Raw genomic sequence first — 19,971 nt, 5'->3', positions numbered from 1 at the left:
AAAAAAAAAAAAAAAAAAACAGAGACTGCCAAGCCTCATGCCATCTGCTGCCAACACCCACTTGGACACAGAATATCCACATATCCACTAATGGATAAAAGTGAGCTGATGCAGAAGGTCAAACTGGCATGGCAGCCTGTATGAAATCTGTAAATGAGCAAGGAGTCAAGTTATCTAATTAGGAGAGGAATCTTTTCTCCATTGCTTATAAAAATGTTGTAGGAGCCTGTAGGTCATCTTGAAGGGTGCTGAGAAAAAGTAGCAGTGGATGGGAGAGAATACAGAGAAAATTGAGACTGAGCTAACCAATATCTGCAATGACGTGCTGTCTCTTTTGGAAAAGTTCTTAATCCCCAATGCTTCACAAGCATAAAGCAAAGCCTTCTATTTGAAAATGAAGGGAGACTATTACCGCTACTTGGCTGAGGTTGCTTCCAGTGTGACAACAAAAGGAATTGTCATTCTTGTGGATCTGTCAAAGCCAGCATACCAAGAAGCATTCGAAATCAGCAGAAAGGAAATGCAACCAACACATCCTTTCAGATTGGGCCTGCCCCTTAACTTCTCCTTGTTCTATTAAGAGATTCTGAAGTCCCCAGAGAAAGCCTGCTCTCTTGCAAAAACAGCTTTTGATGAAGCTATTGCTTCATCGTTAAGTGAAGAGTCATGCAAAGACAGCAAGCCAATAATGCAGTTACTGAGAGACATTTTGACATTGTGGACATTGGATACCTAAGGAGATAAAGAAGAAAGAGGGGAAAAGTAACTGGCCTTCCAACTTTTGACTGCCTCATTCTAAAATTTACACAGTAGACCGTTTGTCATACATGCTGTCCGCAAATAGTTTTTTTTGGTTGTTGTTTATGATTTATGACAGATTTATGTTACTTCTATTTGAATTTCTGTATTTCCCTTGTAGTTTAAATGTTTTAATATTAGAGAGTAGAGCCAGTTAACATTTAGGTAGTTACTCATTTTCATCTTGAGGTGGTCAATATAGGGATGTGGAATTTTTATACAAGTTATATGTTTGGTATAGTACTTTGGGTACAGTGTGGCTTCACAAGGGTCAGTGTTAAAACTGGTTCCATGTGTAAGCAAAGAAAACTGCCTACATATTGGTTTGTCCTGATGGGGAATAAAAGGGATAATTGATTCTAGTCACAAGTGCAGTTATTGTGGGCACTGTCCTAGTATGTTTCTTCATTGCTGTGACAAAACATTCTAGCCAATACCAACTTGGGGAGGGAAGGGTTTATTTGGCTTACATCTCCCAGGTCACAGTTCATCGCTGAGGGAGCCCAAAGTAGAAACTCAGGACAGGAACCTGGAGGCAGGACCTGAAGCACTGGCCATGGAGGAACGCTCCTTACTGGATTGCTCCCCTGGCCCCTGCTCACCCTGCTTTTTTATACAACATAGGCCCACCTGCCCATGGGTGGCACCACCCACAGAGGGCTGGACCCCACAGACATGGCCACTGACCAGTCCAATGGGGAAATACACCAATTGAGGCCTCCTCTACCCAGGTGTGGCAAGTTGACAACTAAAGATATCCAGCTCAGATAGTTTAAGGTTTGGAGCACTTACATGGTCGTGGTGCAAACAGGTATCCCACAGGCACACGTTGGAATCCCATGCTTCTGTGGGGTAGCCAATCCCAGTGTGCACACCTTCAACCACAGCTGCAGAAGCATTCCTTCAGGCAACGTTGTGACCTAGTTACTCTGGATATGGGCAGAAATGGTACATATTCCATTTTTGTAAAGTTACCTGCTGTTTGCTTTCATTATTTTTGCTACATATTTCATTTGTATTTAAATGTTTTACACAATCTAAGAATAAATGTGAAAGTAAAGATGCAGTAAAAATGAAGTGCTTGGCATTCATTGCTTCATATCAAGCACAGCAGGAAAGAAAAAATCCCATGTTTTTAACTTTTTAAGTTTTTTTTTTAAATATATTTGCCTAACATGTGTGTGCTGTAAACAGTTAAGTGGGAAATAACTTGAGATGATGGCTGGCTTTGTTTAATATCTTTTGAAATTTCCATGAACAATCCAAGCATAATTGTTAAGAACATGTGTATTAAGTTCATGTAAGCAGAAAAGAAGTTTTATGAATTGAAAAAAAATTAAGGGGGACTGGAGAAATGGCTTAGGGTTTAAGAATTTGGTTCCCAGCACCCATGTCATACACCACACAATCACCTGTAACTCTAGGGAATTCAATGTAGTCTTCTGACCTCTGTGGGCACCCACATATGTGTATATACGCACAGTCACCATATATTTTTTTAAGTTCAAAGAACTAACAGGACATGCTTGTCAGAACATGCATAAATACCATAACATTCTTTCATTCTTTCTTTCTTTTTTGTTGTTGCAGGACACTGAACCCAAAGTCTTCGACACAAGCACTCTACCACTGAGGTACCTTCCCATCCCATCCTGTATCATTGCTTTTAAGTCCTCATCTTCTACACAAGTTCTTACTAGAAAATTGATTCCTGTTTTACACATCAAAAACACCAAGGGCCAGAAATGATAAAGGGTTACCAAAAGTTAAATAAATAAGAGCAGCTATCCTTCACTTCCAATTAACACATGATACTGTTAGTCATCTATTTAAGACAGAAAACATCTTTGGAGTGTCATCAATGCCATAAATTTTCAGAAAGCCATCAGATCAGTTTAGCCATAGATATAAAGTCTCCTTGAAATGAGTTGGTAGACTGTTAATGCACATCAAGGAACACTAAGCGTTAAAAAAAAAGAGAGAAAACAAATGGAAGTGAACAATAAAGCACTAAGTGAAGAGAAGAAATATTACTATAAGCATTTTACCGTTTGAACTAATAAAAACGGACAGAACTACTTGGTATAGTAATTGTGGCTATTTGTTAACTTTGTGATATGTGAGAGTCAGTGAAAGTTGCACATAAATTTGACCAAGCCTATCAACCAATTTAAACCACTCAATTCTATACCACTCCTTCCTTTCTAGTACTTTGTTATTGGCTGCCCCATTAGTGTAATATGCTCAAGGAATCAAATTTTAGGTCCCTTACATATAATTGGGAGTTAAGATAGTAGTGATACTGATTAATTCTTTTTTTTTTTTTTTTGGTCTTTTTGAGACAGGGTCTCCCTGTAGCCCCAGCTGTCCTGGAACTCGCTATGTAGACCAGGCTGGCCTTGAACTCACAGAGCTCCTCCTGCCTCTGCCTCCTGAGTGCTGGCATTAAAGGCGTGCACCACAACGCCCAGCTGATTGGTTCATCTTAATGAGCTGATTCATAAACTTCCACCAAAAGATATCAAATTATTCTGCAGAGTATCCCCATAAAAATGTTTCCTTAAGATTGCTTTCCTTACCCTGAGCTTTAATATGTAGTCAGACTTTTATGATCCCTCAAGCTTTCAGTGCAGATAAGGGGTCCATGGACTTGCTCTCTCTTGCACACACTTCTGTCTCCCCTCCAGCTCTCAATGCAGCCAAATTTTGCTCTCATCCTTAATCAGAGAAGCTTCTCTTTGTAGTGAATAGCAGTGAATTCAGAGACCCATGACTGTTGGAGATGCTTAGAATGACAATTTAGTGCTCAATCCTAAACAAAGCATTACACCACACTGTTTATAACTCAGGGAACATTGTGGAAGAGGAGGGAGAAAGAATGTAAGAGCTGGAAGATAGAAGAGAAACACAATGCTATCTTCAGGGTATGACATGACCTTTAAAAACATGATCTCACAGCAGCTGCGGTTGCCTGCACTGGACCTGCACAAGACTGGACTCGGCTACAGTCCACCAGGGAACATGGAAGGGCTCATGGAATCTTACCCCTCCCTGCTGAACTATTGGCAACTGATGGATTCTGTGGGAAGGACAGTCATTGTCCCTCCAGTTGTGTGCCACTGAGCTTACAAGGTTCCAGTGGATAGTGGACACACAGATGGTCCTGGTTAAAATCAGAGGGATAAAACACATACACACACAGACACACACACACACACACACACACACACACACACACACACAAACACAAACACACTTGTGAATATGGGAAATGGACCTGTAGGAAAGAACAGGGAATCATGTAGGAAGGAAATAAGAGAGAATGCAATATGGGAAATGGACCTGTAGGAAAGAACAGGGAATCATGTAGGAAGGAAATAAGAGAGAATGCATTATATATATATATATGTCTGTCTTCAACTTCCCAACAAATCTTTCTTCCCTCTGCTTGTGTCCTAGCTCTACTCCTTCCATACAATATAATTTGATGACATTTATATCTCCTCTGCCATTAACACCTTCCCACATTACCCCCCACACACTCATTTCTGTGTACTCTCTCTTTATAATGAAGCCCATAGAGTCTATCTTGAATCCCCATATGTTCTCCACTGTGAGTCCATTCACTGGAGTTTGCATTAGGAGTTGTGCATGCTGTCACCATTGCTGTGAGTTCACATGAGTAACCAACCAGCCATCTGGAGACCTCCCCCTCACCATGGCCATCCACCACCTCTGGCTCTTACAATCTTTCAACCTCTTCCTTTGCCATGATCCCAGAGCCTTGTGCTCCAGAGACCTGACAGGGACGTTCCACTCAGAGAAAAGTGCTCTGCAGCCCCCTTCTCCTGGCACAGTAGAAAGCCATAAATTTCTGTGTCAAACACCATCTGCTGCATGAGGAAACTTCTCCAGTGAGAGTTGAAAGATGTGTTAGTCTTCAACAGTGGGTGAGTACCTAATCCAGCACAGTCCACTCCGATTGTCCCTCTTGGGACTGACAGTCAACATTATTATGAGGGTACCATAGTTACATCTCATAGGAGGGGACCGCAGCTCCAGCTCACAGGAGGCAAACCACATCTTCAGCTCACAGGAGAGGACCAGGACTCCAGCCCACAGGAGCAGACCACAGCTCCAGCTCACAGGAGGGGAACCATGACTCAGCTCACAGGAGAGGATCGCAGTTCTAGTTCACCAGAGGGGACCACAACTCCAGCTCACAGGAGGAAGCCAGAACTCCAGGTCACAGGAGGGGAACCAGACTCCTGCTCACAGAGAGGACCACAGTTCTAGTTCATTGGAGGGGAACCATAACTCCAGCTCACAGACGGGTCCACAGCTGCAGTTCTCAGTAGGGAACCACAACTCCAGTTCACAGGAGGGGACCACAGCTCCCACTCATAGGAGACCACAGTTCCGGCTCACCAGAGGGGACCACAACTCCAGCTCACAAGATGGGACAACAGCTCCAGCCCACAGGAGGGGACCACAGCTCCAGCTCACAGGAGGGGGCCACAGCTCCAGCTCACAGGCGAGGACCACAGCTCCAGCTCACAGAAGGGGACCATACCTCCAGCTCACAGGAGGGGACCACAGCTCCAGTTCATAGGAGACGACCGCAACTCCAGGTCATGGGAAGGGGCTACAGCTCCAGCTCAAGGGAGGGGAACCACAGCTCTAGCTCACGGGAGGGAACCACAGGTCCAGCTCACAGGAGGGGACCAAAACTCCAGCTCATGGGGGTGGGGGACACGGGACCACAGCTCTAGCTCACAGGAGGGGAACCACAACTCCAGCTCATGGTAGGGGAACCACAACTCCAGCTCACAGGAGGGAACCACAGCTCCAGCCCACAGGAGGGGAAACAGCTCCAGGTCACAGGAGGGGACCACAGCTGCAGCTCACATGGAGAACCAGAGCTCTTGCTCACAGGAAGAACAACAGCTTCAGCTCACAGGAAGAACCACAACTCCAGGTCTTGGGGAGGGATCATCACTCCAGTTCACAGGAGGTGACCACGGCTCTGGTTCTCTTTGTTTCCTTAGGTTCTCAGGCTCTCACAGTTTTTCTCTGATTGTATCTAAGTACACTCATGTCCTGCAATACCTGAGGAGGTCAGAAGAGGGCGTTGGATCCCCTGGAATCAAGCCACTTCACTTGACTGGCTAAGATTTGGCTCCTCTGCCTAAAATCCTCAGAGACAACCCTCAGGAGAGAGGGGACAGGCCCAAGATGCCTGCGTACCTGGCCTCCACTCCTGCCCAATGCAGATCCCCATTTATTTCTAGGCTGCTACTCAGAGCCACCTGACCTAGTGCACTCCAGACTCTCAGGGTCACCCCGCCAGGTGGTGGTGGGGGTGGGCAGGAGGCCGCTATGGCCACACTGTAGAAGCTCATGAAGGTCTTCGATTCACTCAAATCATTCCAGCAGCAGCAGCAACAATAACTGCCATTGCTGCCATTATTAACCAGATAGTTGTTGACTTGTGAGGTTTTTTGTTAGGAAACATGTTATAAATGCACAAGGGCAGAGTCCTCTTCAAGGCTCTCCTCTGATAACCTTTCCTCTTTGGTAGTATAGGCTTCTGCAATCATTCGCAGCTACAACTTGGCCATGATCAGATTGGCTTCTTGTAGGAATTCTGACTTGAGGTTCCCTCAGTCCATGCAGCAGTCAAATACTTGTGCCCCTTCAGTCAGTTGGGGCCTCAGGGACTGGCTACCTGCTGCAGGGACTTCTCTTTCAAGTGCTGCTCTAGCTTTGACTCCCTGAGGAGAAATTCAGCCATGTCGTCTTGTGGCAATGAGCTTGTTTGACAGATGCCTGAAGAACTCAGAGGTAATCTCCTGCTGGCACTCAGACTGGCTGCAACTGAGCTCCAGCCTGGCCTCTCCCTTCCTGGTTGCCATAACCCAGCACGGAGCAGGCCAGGGGCTAGGGCACTCAAGAAGTTGTAATTTTGACTCCGTATCTTAGACATATCCCTAGAGTAAGCCTATAGAGAAAGCCTAGAACTCTCCATTCATCTCTCCAGCCAGAGGTCTCCAGTCTCTGCAGCACTAATGAATGTCCCAAGAGGTGAAGATGCTTAACATCATCTTTTATTTCTGTTTACTAAACATAGTGTCTGCATCAGGGTCTGTAGTTCCCTCCTAGAGAGATGCAATCTTCTTATCAGGGTAACACCTGGCTTTGAAGAGTTTCTTTAAAGATTTATTTATGTTTTATTATCTGCATGTAGGTGTACGTCTGTGTGTATTTATGTGCATCACACACATGCAGGTGCCTTTGGAACTAGAAGAATATGTCAGATCCTCTGAAACTAGAGTTACAGGCAATTTTGAGCTGCTCAATGTGAGTGTTGGGAACTGAACTTGGGTCCTCTACAAGAACAACAAGCAATTTAAGCCACAGAGCCATCGCTCCAGCCCTTGAAGAGGTTCGTTAAACTTTTACATCTGTCCTCTCTACCAGGTGGTTATCTCTGTATCCTTCTCCTTCCCCCAAACAGGGGCTGAGTCCATAAATTTGCCTCTGAAGGAGATTCAAGTAATGGAAGCTCCATGGCCTATTTTTCTCAATACACAAAGGTGCTCAGCCTCTAGAGCCATAAACATGAATCTGATCTCTCATTTGACTCTAACTCAGGCTCTAGGGCCTCCGAAGAAGAGCAACATAGAATTCCAACCTGTACCCAGACCAGCAATCTAGAAGTACAATGTCATTGGTTGATTTATAATGTTCCTGAAATTGCCTTGCAGCCAAATACATAGTCATGAAACTCATAGCCTTGGAAAGTCTAGGCTTTATGTTTCTCAGCTGGCTTATTTTCACTTCTCTGCTTTTCTGTGAGGTTCTGCTTACTCTTCATTTCTCTTCTACTACCAAACCCTGCTATTCTGCCTTTTCCAATTCTGTATTCGTACCCTTCACGAAATCAAGTGACCACCTGTCTCTAGGTGGTTCTCTCTGCTATTCTAAATACTTCACTGCCAACCAGTTTGCCATTTCCAGAATTAGAAATCATTCAGACCGCATCATTTCTAGGGAATTGTGCCTCTACTTCTCAGCACTCAGCCAAGACAACTTTCACAACTCTCCCAAACACTCATTTCTAGACCTCATTCTACCCTCAACCATACTTCTGACCACAGTTATTTGAATTTTCTGTTCTACTTCTTGCCTTCCCAGCCTTTTAGTACATTGTTGACCTCTACTTCAGTTGGAGAAAGAGTCAATATATGAGCTGCATAAATACTGGATGTACTCTTAGAAGATCAATCCCACATCTTATCAAACACTGAAAAATATAGCTGTTCCACATGAAAACCATAATTTCTGTTAAAAGTTATTTGTGTAATTTTTTTCTTGAAATATTAATTAGTACAATCTTGCAGTTTTATTTGTGTTTTAAAACAAAGATTATTTTCTTCTCCAGTTCTTAAACACTTGATAGGTTCATGCCTGTGGCTCTGGCCACGGGGCTGTGGACCCCTGGCTTGGTACAGCTGGGCCCTCACCTATGGGCAGAGGTGAGTACCGTGGAGTAGCACAGGGTCTTGAGCCATGGCCATGGACCTCAGCAACAGAAAACTAGAAATGTCATCTGGAAAACTGGCAAGGTTTGCCAATGGCTGTGCTTTGGTACAGGTGACACTGTGGTCATGGTCACAGCAGTCAGCCAAACAAAACCTTCACTTTCCCAGTTCATGCCTTTGGTGGTTGACTACAGACAGAAGGCTGCCACAGCAGGTAGAATTCCCACAAAGTACCTTAGAAGAGAGATTGGTTCTTCTGACAAAGAAATTCTTACAAGTCAAATAATCATTCAATTTGCCCTCTCTTTCCATCTGGCTGCTTTTATGATATTCAGGTTCTTTGTAATCTGCTAGCAGTATATGGTATTAGTGAACCTGATGTCCTAGCAATTAATGGTGTGTCTGCAGCCCTCTCCTTATCAGATATTCCTTGGAATGGACTTGTTGGGGCAGTAGGAATAGGAATGATTGATGAATAATGTCATTAGCCCAACAAGAAAATAAATGTCTTCTAGCACTTTAAATTCAGTGGTTGCTGGAGCACCTAAAAGTCAAATTGTCATGTTGGAAGCCTCTGAAGAAAACATGTTACAACAGGACTTCTGCCATGCTATCAAAGTTGGAGTAAAGTATACCCAGCAAATAATTCAGGGCATCCAGCAGTTGGTAAAATAAATCGGGTTGCCAAGAGGATGCCTCAGAAGATGTTTACCCCTTTGCCAGAGATTGGGAAACATTCTCACAGAATTGCCATGGAGAAGCTCTGCGTGGTTTTTACAGATTACGAACATGATAAAACTTCCAGAGATGAAGCTGTTAACAAGCTAAGATTAGATACAGAGGAACAACTAAAAGAAAAATTTCCAGAGGTCATATAAAATGTTTCTTGAAATAATAGAGTCCTTCAATGTCGTTGCAAAGGAGGTTTTTAGAAGTATTATTTTGAATGACTACAAAAGGTGCAATGGATGAGATTTGACTTCACTTAGGAATATAAGTTGTGAGGTAGATATGTTTAAAACTCTTCATCGATCAGCATTATTTCAGAGGACAAACACATGTTCTCTTGTACAGTTACATTTGATTCATTAGAATCCAGTAGTAAGTTGGATCAAATTATAACAGCTATAAATGGGGTTAAAGATAAAAATTTCATGCTGCACTATGAGTTTCCTCCTTATGCAACTAATGAAGTTGGCAAAGTCACAGAAGAGAACTTGGGCATGGTGCTCTGGCTGAGAAAGCTTTGTGTCCAGTTTGTCCCAAAGATTTTCCTTTCACCATAAGAGTTAGATCCGAAGTCCTAGAATCAAATGGGTCGTCTTCTGATCATCTATGGCATCTGCATGTGGTGGAAGTTTGGCATTGATGGATGCAGGGGTCCCAATTTCATCTGCTGTCACAGGTGTAGCAGTGGGATTGATCACCAAAAACAATCCAGAGAAAGGCGAAATAGAAGATTATCGTTTGCTGACAGACATCCCGGGAATTGAAGATTACAATGGTGACATGGATTTCAAAATAGCTGGTACAAACAAAGGAATGACTGCATTACAGGCTGATATTAAATTACCTGGAATCCCAATGAAAATTGCAATGGAGGCCCTTCAACGAGCATCAGTGGCAAAGAAGGAGATATTACAGATAATGAACCAAGCAATTTCAAAACCTCGAGTATCTAGAAAAGAAAATGGACCAGTTGTAGAAACTCTTCAAGTTCAGTTATCAAAATAAGCAAAATTTGTTGGGCCAGGTGTAACAATTAGTCTGGTGGATGAAGAAACATATTCTATATTTGCACCAATACCCAGTGCAATGTATGAGGCAAGAGACTTTATAATTGAAATATGCAAAGATGACCAAGAACAGCAATTAGAATTTGGAGCAGTTTCTACCGCTACAATAACTGAAATCAGAGACACTGGAGTAATAGTAAAACTGTATCCAAACATGACTGCAGTGCTACTTCATAACTCATAATGTGACCAACGAAAGATTAGACATCCCACTGCCCTAGAATAAGAAGTTGGTCAAGAATTTCAAGTGAAATACTTTGGGCTTGATCTAGCTGATAGAAGAATGAGGCTTTCTCATAAAGTGCTTCAGTCTCCAGCTATAACTGTTGTCAAAACACTCAATGATAGGAGCAGCATTGTAAAGGGAGAATATCTTTCACAGTCATCTAATTCTTCCTCTTGACACCATTTTAAAGGGTACTCATGGGTGATATTCTACAGAGCAAAATTTTAATAGTCCCTTCTAATGTGCAGACTTCTATATAGTTTAAATATATTCTAATGATTTGTATATATAAAAAAACACTTAATAAAATGTGGAAGCTCCATGAGCCCTGAGCACTACGCCTGTAAGTAAGAAACAGCTTTAAAAGATTAAACACACACACACGCACAAATGATTTTGGGAGGAAGGAAGGGAAGTAAGCACTCTACCTGTCTCAAGACTCCACATTATCACCTAAATATCTTTCTTACACTCTCCTCTCCATGGGGGGCATGGATCAGGGAGGAGGTCTAAATGTCATTAAGAACTGTTGTATGAAATGCACAAAAACTTAATAAAAATAATTTTTTTTGTTTTTGTTTTTGTTTTAAGACAGGGTCTCACTATGTGGCCAGGGCTTATCTGGAACCCCAAATCTTTGTGCCTTAGCCTCCTGAGTGATGGGATAACAAACATGTGCTGCTGTCTGGCTTGCCCAGTTTTTAATAACGTAATGTACTTTTCCTGGTCCTTTGCCTGGGCTACTTACCTTGTGCAAGCAGTTCTCACATATTCCTCACTGCACTCCCCAGACCAGATAAGCTGCCTGAATTGTAGAGCATTATCAGCCACTGGAGTTCCTTTCACAATTTTCCTTCTAGGTTTGAGGACCTTCTCTAAGGATACTGCTATTTCAGTCTATTACATTTACTTGTTTGGCCATCTGGAAATGATGATAGTCTCCACAGAGTAGGCTTTTTAATTTTGTAGCTGGAGAAGAGATGGCTCAGTGGTTAAGAGCACTGGCTGTTCTTGCAGAAGACCCAGGTTTGAATCCCAGCATCCACATGGTGATTAACAACCATCTGTAATTCCAGTTCCAGGGGATCTGACACCTTCTTCTGTCCTCCGTGGACATTGCACAACACAGGTGAACTTACATACATACAGGCAATACACTCATACATATACAATAAAAAATAAAAAATAAATTTTGTAGCTGCATTAGGTTGTCTGTCCTCTCTCCCCAACCCCAAGAGCCACGCCCAGCTCTGCATAATGAGTGTGTGTGTGTGTGTGTGTGTGTGTGTGTGTGTCAGTAGAAATTGGACCTAGGGCCCAAGATGGTTAGATAGGTATTCCTACCACTGACATGTCTCCCCAGCATTCTTTTGCCCTTTAAGTTTGAGACAGGGTCTCACAATGTTACCCAGGTGGGCGATGAACTCCCTATATACTCTAGGCAGGGCTTGAACTTGTGATCCTCCTTCAAATAGCTGATAGTACAGTTCTGTATCACTAGGCTTAGCTTGGATGCTTCAAGCTGAAGCAGGAGTGCCTGTACACTTTTACCTGTGCTTTAAGTGTCTTCTCTTTTATGAAAAATGTTTATTTATTCATTATTTTTTAATGTGTGTAAGTGTATTGCCTGCAGAAGTGCACCCATGTGTGCCATGCCCGTGGAGGCCAGAAGAGGGTGTTGGATACCCTGTAACCGGAGTTAAGAATGGGTGTTACGCACCATGTAGGTGCTGAAAACCAAATCTGGGTCCTCTAGAAGAACAGGCAATACTTTTAACCCCTGAGCAGTCTCTCCATCTGCTAAGATAATTCCATGCAGTCTATGGGACTACAAAGCAATAAAGCTCAAAATCAACACTGGACAAAGCCCTAGTCACTACACAAACTTGTGGTGATTGAACAACACACTCCTAAACAATGAGTGGGTCAAAGGAGAAATTAAGACAGAAATAAAAGAATTCCTGGAATTCAACAAAAAGGACAATACATCATAACACAACCTCTGGGACACATTAAAAGCAGTCCTAAGAGGGAAGTATATAGCTTTTAGTGCCTACATTAAAAAACTGGAAAGAACCCAAATAAATGACCTAACATTGCAACTTAAGGCACTGGAAAGGCAAGAACAAATGAAACCCAAACCCAGCAGAAGAGGAAAAATAACAAATATCAGAGCAGAAATTAATGAAACAGAAACAAAGAAAACAATACAAACAATCAATGAATCTAAGAGCTGGTTCTTTGAAAAGCTAAACAAGATAAACAGAACTTTAGCCCAGTTAACCTAAAGAAAGAAAGAGCAAATCCAATTCAACGAAAACAGAGATGAAAGGGGAAACATCACAACATACACCCAAAAGATCCAAACAATTATAAGGGAATATTTAAAAAACCTGTATGCTACTAAATCTGAAAGTCTAAAAGAAATGGATGGATATCTGAAATCATGGGAACCTCCAAAGTTAAACCAAGAAGAGATCAACAGTTTAAACAGACTCATAACATATAAGGAAATTTTTTTCTCCCTTCCTCCCATTTTGAAGACAATATCACTCTGTAGTGGGCCACAAAACATTGCAATCCTTCTGCCTTACCACTCCCAACTTACGCTGCTATTTCTTTTAGTTCTAATCACTTAATACTACTATATCAGCATGTTTTTGTAAAATATTACTGGATTTCATTTGTTAAATTTCTTCTCTTTCCTGATTTTGGTTTTTATTTCATTTATTTGTTCGGTACAGAATATACTTAAGACATCTTCTTACCTTGGAGGAAAACATTTACTTGATGCTTAAGATAGCTGTGGTGTAATTTCATTCGCATCTGTCTGTAAGACATATGCTCATTAAGGGCTTCTTTACCTTCTGGTCTTCTCCTCTGTTCCATATCTCAGCTGGTTCATGTAGGATATTATGCAGAGCCCTGTTTCAGCTGCCTCCCTGCTATGTTAGGTCAACGGAGAACAAGCAGGTGACTGGAGGGTGGGTGAAACCAATGTATTCTCCCCTCTCTTCCACTTTTGGCATCCTTTCCTGCAGCATCTTGTCTCCTATGGGACAGGCCCACTAGAGATCAGCTTTGGGCTCTGGGAGTACCACCTCCTCCCTCTTTCCAGTTTAAAGGTATAAAAGTTTAATGGCTTCCCATGCTTGCTTATTTCTGGATCCTTTGGAGTTTTTCCATCATGCATGTAGTGATTCCATGTATCAAATTCTTTGAAGTAATTACTATAATTTTTATCTTGTTGAACTTTTATGTTTTCATAGATCTTTTTCCCCATAGGAAAGTACTCATATTAAATTTAGAAATCTGTCTGCTCCTCTAGTGGACTTGGCTAAAGTCATTATTTTTCTACTCCATATTATCCAAACTTGTTTCCCACCTTCCATACCCAACCTATGTTGTATCAGTTCATACTATCCCCAGCCTTAGAACTTAGATATTTATTTTCTGGGTCACATCTTCAAAGGTGTGCAATGATTTATTATTTATTTATCTATTTTAAAAGTTTTTGTTAATCAAGTTTGTTTTGACAACTTCATAGCTGCATATAAAGAATTCTAATCACTGTCTTATCTCCCTCCCATTCCTATCAATCTTCCTGCAGGCCCTTTCAAGACTCATGCCTTTTTGGTTTTGTTTTGTGACTTTTAATTTAACAAAAGCCATCGATGTGATCATTAAATTGGAAACTATGCATTGGAGCTCACTGGGGTCACTCATCTAAAAGTAATGACTCCCCCTCTTCCTGGATTGTTCAGAAGAAAATAGCTCATCAATAAGGTGGTTGACCTACTTAGCCTCTCCTCCATTCATGACTGTTTATGGGCCCATTCCTGCGCACATCCAGTACATGCACTGCCGGCTGCTGTGAGTTCATAATTTCAATGACTGTGTCTAGTCCAGAAGATGGCATTTCACAGCCATTCTCCCTATCTTCCAAATCTTACATTTTTTACACTACCTCTTGCACAATTTTCCCTGAGTTAGAGGGGAAAGTATAAATGTCTTGTTTGGGGCTAAGCACTCATCTGTCACTTAAAGTACCTTCCATGTCCAAATCTCTGTATTCACCACTGTTCACTGTAAACAGCCTTTTTCTGATTGAAGCTGAGAATAGGATTTGTCTACATGTATAAACTTAAGTATTTAGAAGGAAGTTTGAGGCTATGTCAATTTATATAAACAACAGAATTCAGTTCCCCCCCCATGCCCTTCCTTGCCGTGTTCTTTTTGGACCAGGTTTGCATTATGCAGGTATGCATTCTCTCCTGTGGATTTGTTTGCAAATCCAAGAACAGAGTGATTGGTTATCCCCCTAACAATAGTGTCATTATTTCACAAGTGGACATATCCTGCGTGGAAGGTTGGATTGTAGTTTGTAGGGTTCAGAGCTGGGTAAGACCATTGATGCCTTTTCCCCCTCAGCAACCAAGATACTATTGTCTGAGACTATGAAAGGTAGTTGTCAGGTAGGAATAAAGGCCAATTCCAGCTTGATTTTTCTTTGTCATGCAATCAAAAGTGTATGGTGTCGTGAAAGGGTCTTACCATCTATTTCTAGTGGGCAGCCCAGAGGAATGGCAAGAGCCTGTATTGATTGTTTTGTGGGCCTCTGGAACCACCCTAATAAAAAATTCACAGGGAGATATCCTATTTCTGCTACTGGAGATATATCTAGAGGTAGGACATCCCAGCCATTCAGAGTATCTCCCTACAAATTCCTTTAAAAAATTTAAATTATGTTTTTTTCAATTTTTAAAAATTATTTATTTAATAGCCACATAATTAGAAGAAGCATTTCATTACAACAGCATTGACATATTCAATAACAATTTCCAGAGCTATGATGCATCTCTTTCAAAATTGGCTATAAATTTGTAGGATTACAGTTGAATTAATACAATTATACAATATTGTACTCAGTATAAACCCTATAAGGCATAAAATTGACTTAGGTTTTAACCTTTTAAAAAGATCTCCATTTCATTATTAAAACACACAGTTTCATACAGAAAAATTCATTTATAATGCAATTAACACATAGATATTTGCACATGCATTTCTAATCTCTGTATATATGATTATTACTAGTCACAGTTGTTTACTTTCAGAGATTCGTGGCATCTAAGCATGGATATAAAGTCATCAGGTAGATTACAATGATAATGTTTTTCACATCTAATTAATAAGGAGCAAATTTTTATGCTTTGAAGAATTATTTTTTTAATTCTTTTAAAAAGGTTTTAAAATTTAATAACCACATGATTAGAAGAAGCATTATATTACAGCTTTAACATATTCAGTAACACATTCCAGAGCAAGAACACATCTCTATGGGCATGTGGGGATCTCAGGGCGCCAGCTGCTGGGCGTGGCGCTGGTCTCCCACACGTCGCTGGAGTGCGGCGGGTCCCGCGGGGCCGCGTCTGTTGTTTGGGTCCCTGCTTCTCCGCGTTGTTGAGGCTCTCTGCTACCGGAGCTGGCCTGGTCGGGTTCTGTCCCAATTTCCACCGTGTGCACTCTCTCTCTAAGTTCTGGGCCCGTTGGCCACCAGGTCACGAGGGGAGGTGCGAGAAACGGGGAAAGCTGGATTTCCGTGAGTTGTGGTTTACAAAAAGATAGCCCTCTCCGGGAAGGCTGGATCGTAGGCAGTAAGATACAGAACTCAGCTCAGTCAGTGGTACAGCCCCTTTATTCAGTGACTCAGCTCGGCTCAAGGTCTTGGTGATCCAGCTCCGATTATTGAGGGGAAACCAGGATATTTTATACTATGGGGGTGGTAGTAAAAACCTTAGCTGATAGTTTAGGTACTTTGTGGGATGCCCTATTTACATATGGAAGTGGGCTCCTGCCAGGCTGTCAGACTGCCTGAAAATCACACAGGAAAAGCTGGCAGTTCCAGACCCGGAGGCCATGACTACTTCAAAAGATGAGTCAGGAAGATGCCGGGAAGGCACCCTGCTGATAAAAGGAGCCTCTGCATATGAAGCCGAGCCCATAGGCTATCTGGACATGAAGAGACTGCTACTTTACACAACAGGGGTCCCCAACACATCTCTTTCAAAAGTGGCTGTAATTTGTAGGTTCACAGTTGAATTAATACAGTTATACAATATTGAACTCAGTATAAACCCTGGAAGACATAAAATTGAATGAGGCTTTACCCTTTAAAGATCTCCATTTCATTTTAATGTTTAGATGTTTGCACATGTGTCTTTAATCTCTATGTATCTGATTATTACTAGTCACAGTCAGTTACACTCAGATCTTTAGTACCTGAGTATGGATATAAAGTCATCAGATAGATTTCACTGGCAATATTTATCACCTCTACTATTTATCATGAAGTAAATTTGAATGCTTCCTCCTCAAATGTCTTTTTTGTGGTTATTTTAAGGGGAGGGCGGAGGGAGGGTTGCATCAGTCATCCTTGCGGGTAAAGCAAAAAAAAGAGCTTGAGAGAGGTGGGACCATAGGAGAAGGGTATTATTAAGGGAGAAATTGGAAAAACAGGGGCACCTTTAATGGGGAAACCATGGTGGAAGGGTTAGATAATGTGAGAGATAAATAATGCCTAGCTAGTTTTAGAAAACCAGAGGGAATCATATTAGACCAATAAGCTACTGAAAAATTATACACACAACCAGATCAAAGAATATAATATATATCTAGATAAGGTTTATCTGAGTGTGTTTGGTCTTTGCCCAAGCTCTATCTACATGTCACATGGTGATTAAAAGTACCAGACTGGTGGAACTAACCTTCTTGGATGTTTAACAGACATTCTTTGAGGCCTGTACTAATTTGGTCAGAGGGATATAAAAGGTTTTGCTCCTTGCCCTCCTAGGTTGACTAAGTTCCAGGGGACTATGAGCATCTCTCAAAGTGTCCTATAACTGTGGTGAGTCACCTGCCCTCTTTATCAAGGAGGTCATAGAGACCCCATCAGATGGACCTAAACCAGTATTCAGTCTACAAAGGGGAGGGTCAACATAGAGGAAACATTTCCTCCCTGCTTCCAAGTGAAGCCAGCCATGATCAAGCAGGACCTTTGATTTATCTTCACATAGGCAGAACTGGTAAAAGAAAGGAGACCTTAAGAGTAAAAATAAATTGGTTTATCTGGGCCAACTGTATGGCCTTAAACACCCAGAAGGAAAGTATAACCAAAGATTCAAGGGGCCAATATAATTTCTTGAGTCCATATGTATAGCTAAAGGATACATAACAAGAAACAATGCCAGACAGAACAATGCCAGACAGGAGTTATTGGCCAGGGTAGCCCAAAAGACTCCCAGCATAGAACTGGGAAAATGAACAGCAGACCCAATCTTATCTAAAGGAATATTGACAACTGACTGCTGCTAGATGAGGAACAGCTGATCTTCCTAAAACAAGGCGCTCTAGATGGCTGACTAGATTCACTGAGGAATGGCTGGGGTGCTGACAACACAGTGGACAGTAACAGGGATGATAGAGTATATGGGAGGGAGGAGGCTATGGGAGGGTGCCATTTGGCAAGTGGGTATGAATAAGATTGTGTGGATGTTCTGTGTGATATAAATTATGTTTTAAAAAGTTGTTTTCAGCCGGGCAGGTGTGGTGGCACATGCCTTTAATCCTAGCACTTGGGAGGCAGAGGCAGATGGATCTCTGTGAGTTCAAGGCCAGCCTGGCCTACATAGTGAGTTCCAGGACAGCTGGGGCTACAGGGAGACCCTGCTTCAAAAAGTCAAAAAAATTGTTTTCAATGTGACTTCTTCATACCACTTCATTTTAGCTAAACTTCCCTCCCTGTCCCTTCATTGCCCCTGTCTCTTCCCCATCCATAGTTAAGCCTTTCTATTCCCAGTATTCTCTCTATCCCTGTACTTTCCTATTACCTAGGTTTTACTTTCCTTAAGGCATCCTGTCCCAATGGCCTTTTTCTAGTTTCAAGGCTTCTACAGGAATTCAAACACACAAAATTAGAGGTTTGAAGATAGGATCCATACATGAAAGAGAACATGCAGTTTTTTTTCTTTCCATGCCTGCGTTACCTTATTCAGTATAACTTTTTCCAGTTCCATCTGAAAAATGGAAATTACTTGAAAATTTCATTTTTTTCAACAAATAAACAAAATTTGATTTTATATTTCAAATTTTCATTATCCATTCACCAGTTGGTAGATATCTAGGCTATTTCCATTTCTAGGTTATTGTAAATAAAGTGGCAGTGAACACAGATGAGCAATTATTTTCATAGTAGCCTATAGAATCTTTTGGGTATATGTCCAGGAGTAGACTAGCTCCCTGATATGTTAGTTTTATTTCTACAGTTTTGAGAATAAGATTTCGTTCTTCCCCTGCCATCTTCCCAAACTCAACTGTGCTTGTTTGACTGCCTAAGATTTTCACAGCTGAGTTTGCTCATTGCTCACTGTTCACACCCTGCACAGAAGGATTGGGCAGTAAGAATCTTTTATCTCTAGCCTGAGAGTCCTGCCACACCTCCCAACCTGTGGTTGGCAATTTAGTTCTAATTGCACATGGCCCATCCTCTGGAAAAACATTTCATTACATAGATGACATAATGTTAACCTCTGAGTATTTTACCGATATGGAAATACATTTGAGAGATATTCAGTTACTCCTGATGGAAAATAGATTCATGAGGGGTGCAAGGGCCAGGTGCAGCTATGAAATACTTGGGAGCTTTATGGCTGGAAAAGGCACAAGTGATACCAGGATGGCTGGCAAAAGTCTACAGCCTGGGCCTGTAGATGATAAAAAGTAAACAAAGATATCTTATTAAAATTAAACAGACAGGGCTGGAGAGGTGACTCAGCAGTTAAGAGCACTGGTTGCTCTTCCAGAGGACCCAGGTTTGATTCCCAGCACCCACATGGTGGCTAACGACCACCTGTAACTCCAGTCCTAGGGGATCAGAAGCCTTCTTCTGACCTCTGCAGACTGCACAAAATGGGTGCACTTATATACATTCAGGCAAAACACTCATACACATAAACTGAAAATAAATTGAAAAAAGAAAATAAAAACAGAGGCTCCCAGAAACTGTACGATTGTTAAATAAAAATCCCAATGGGCATGGGTTGCCCCCTGCCCATGTGCTGTTGGCCAGGGAGATTCCAGAGGCCTGCAAAATGATAAAAGCTTTTGTTCCTAATGTTGGTTGCATCCCAGAACTAGGCAGTAAGATACTATTACTGAAAAAACCACACAGTGTGAGCACAGGAAAGGGAGAAATCAAGCTAGGACTACACTGGAAATTCCCTGCCACCCAGATGGCTGGCAGTCATAGTGAAACAAGGTGCTATGAAAATCGCTGGGGGAGATTTTCCTGAACAATACTCTTGATGATGGACCCTATGTGCTGCACTATTGACATGCCAAATAAAATGTGCCTGATGGTGCAATAGTGGTACAACTAGTGTATGTACCAACAACAAATTTCCAATTGGATTTAAGGCCCACTCCTCAAGGATGAACACGTATATGGTTCTGGCAACCCGACCTCCCAATGGCAGGGAGTTATAATGCCCTAGTGGGGAAACCACTGCAATTATTTTGTTAGAGGAATATGGTGTACCTCCTAAGGTGC

General features: G+C 41.9%; 2 pseudogenes; both read left to right on the top strand.

Annotated features, from left to right (window-relative positions):
• The first annotated feature begins 90 nt into the window (after window positions 1–90).
• Window positions 91–766, top strand: LOC103750311 (annotated as a pseudogene).
• Window positions 767–3,729: 2,963 nt separating this feature from the next.
• LOC103750310 lies at window positions 3,730–10,541 on the top strand (annotated as a pseudogene).
• The last annotated feature ends 9,430 nt before the right edge of the window (window positions 10,542–19,971 follow it).

This window comes from Nannospalax galili, unplaced genomic scaffold, assembly GCF_000622305.1.
Source record: "Nannospalax galili isolate Female #2095 unplaced genomic scaffold, S.galili_v1.0 scaffold1127, whole genome shotgun sequence".
NCBI classification, from domain to species: Eukaryota; Metazoa; Chordata; class Mammalia; order Rodentia; family Spalacidae; genus Nannospalax; species Nannospalax galili.
The sequence above is the reverse complement of the archived record's forward strand: the minus strand, read 5'-3'. Positions and strand labels throughout refer to the sequence as shown.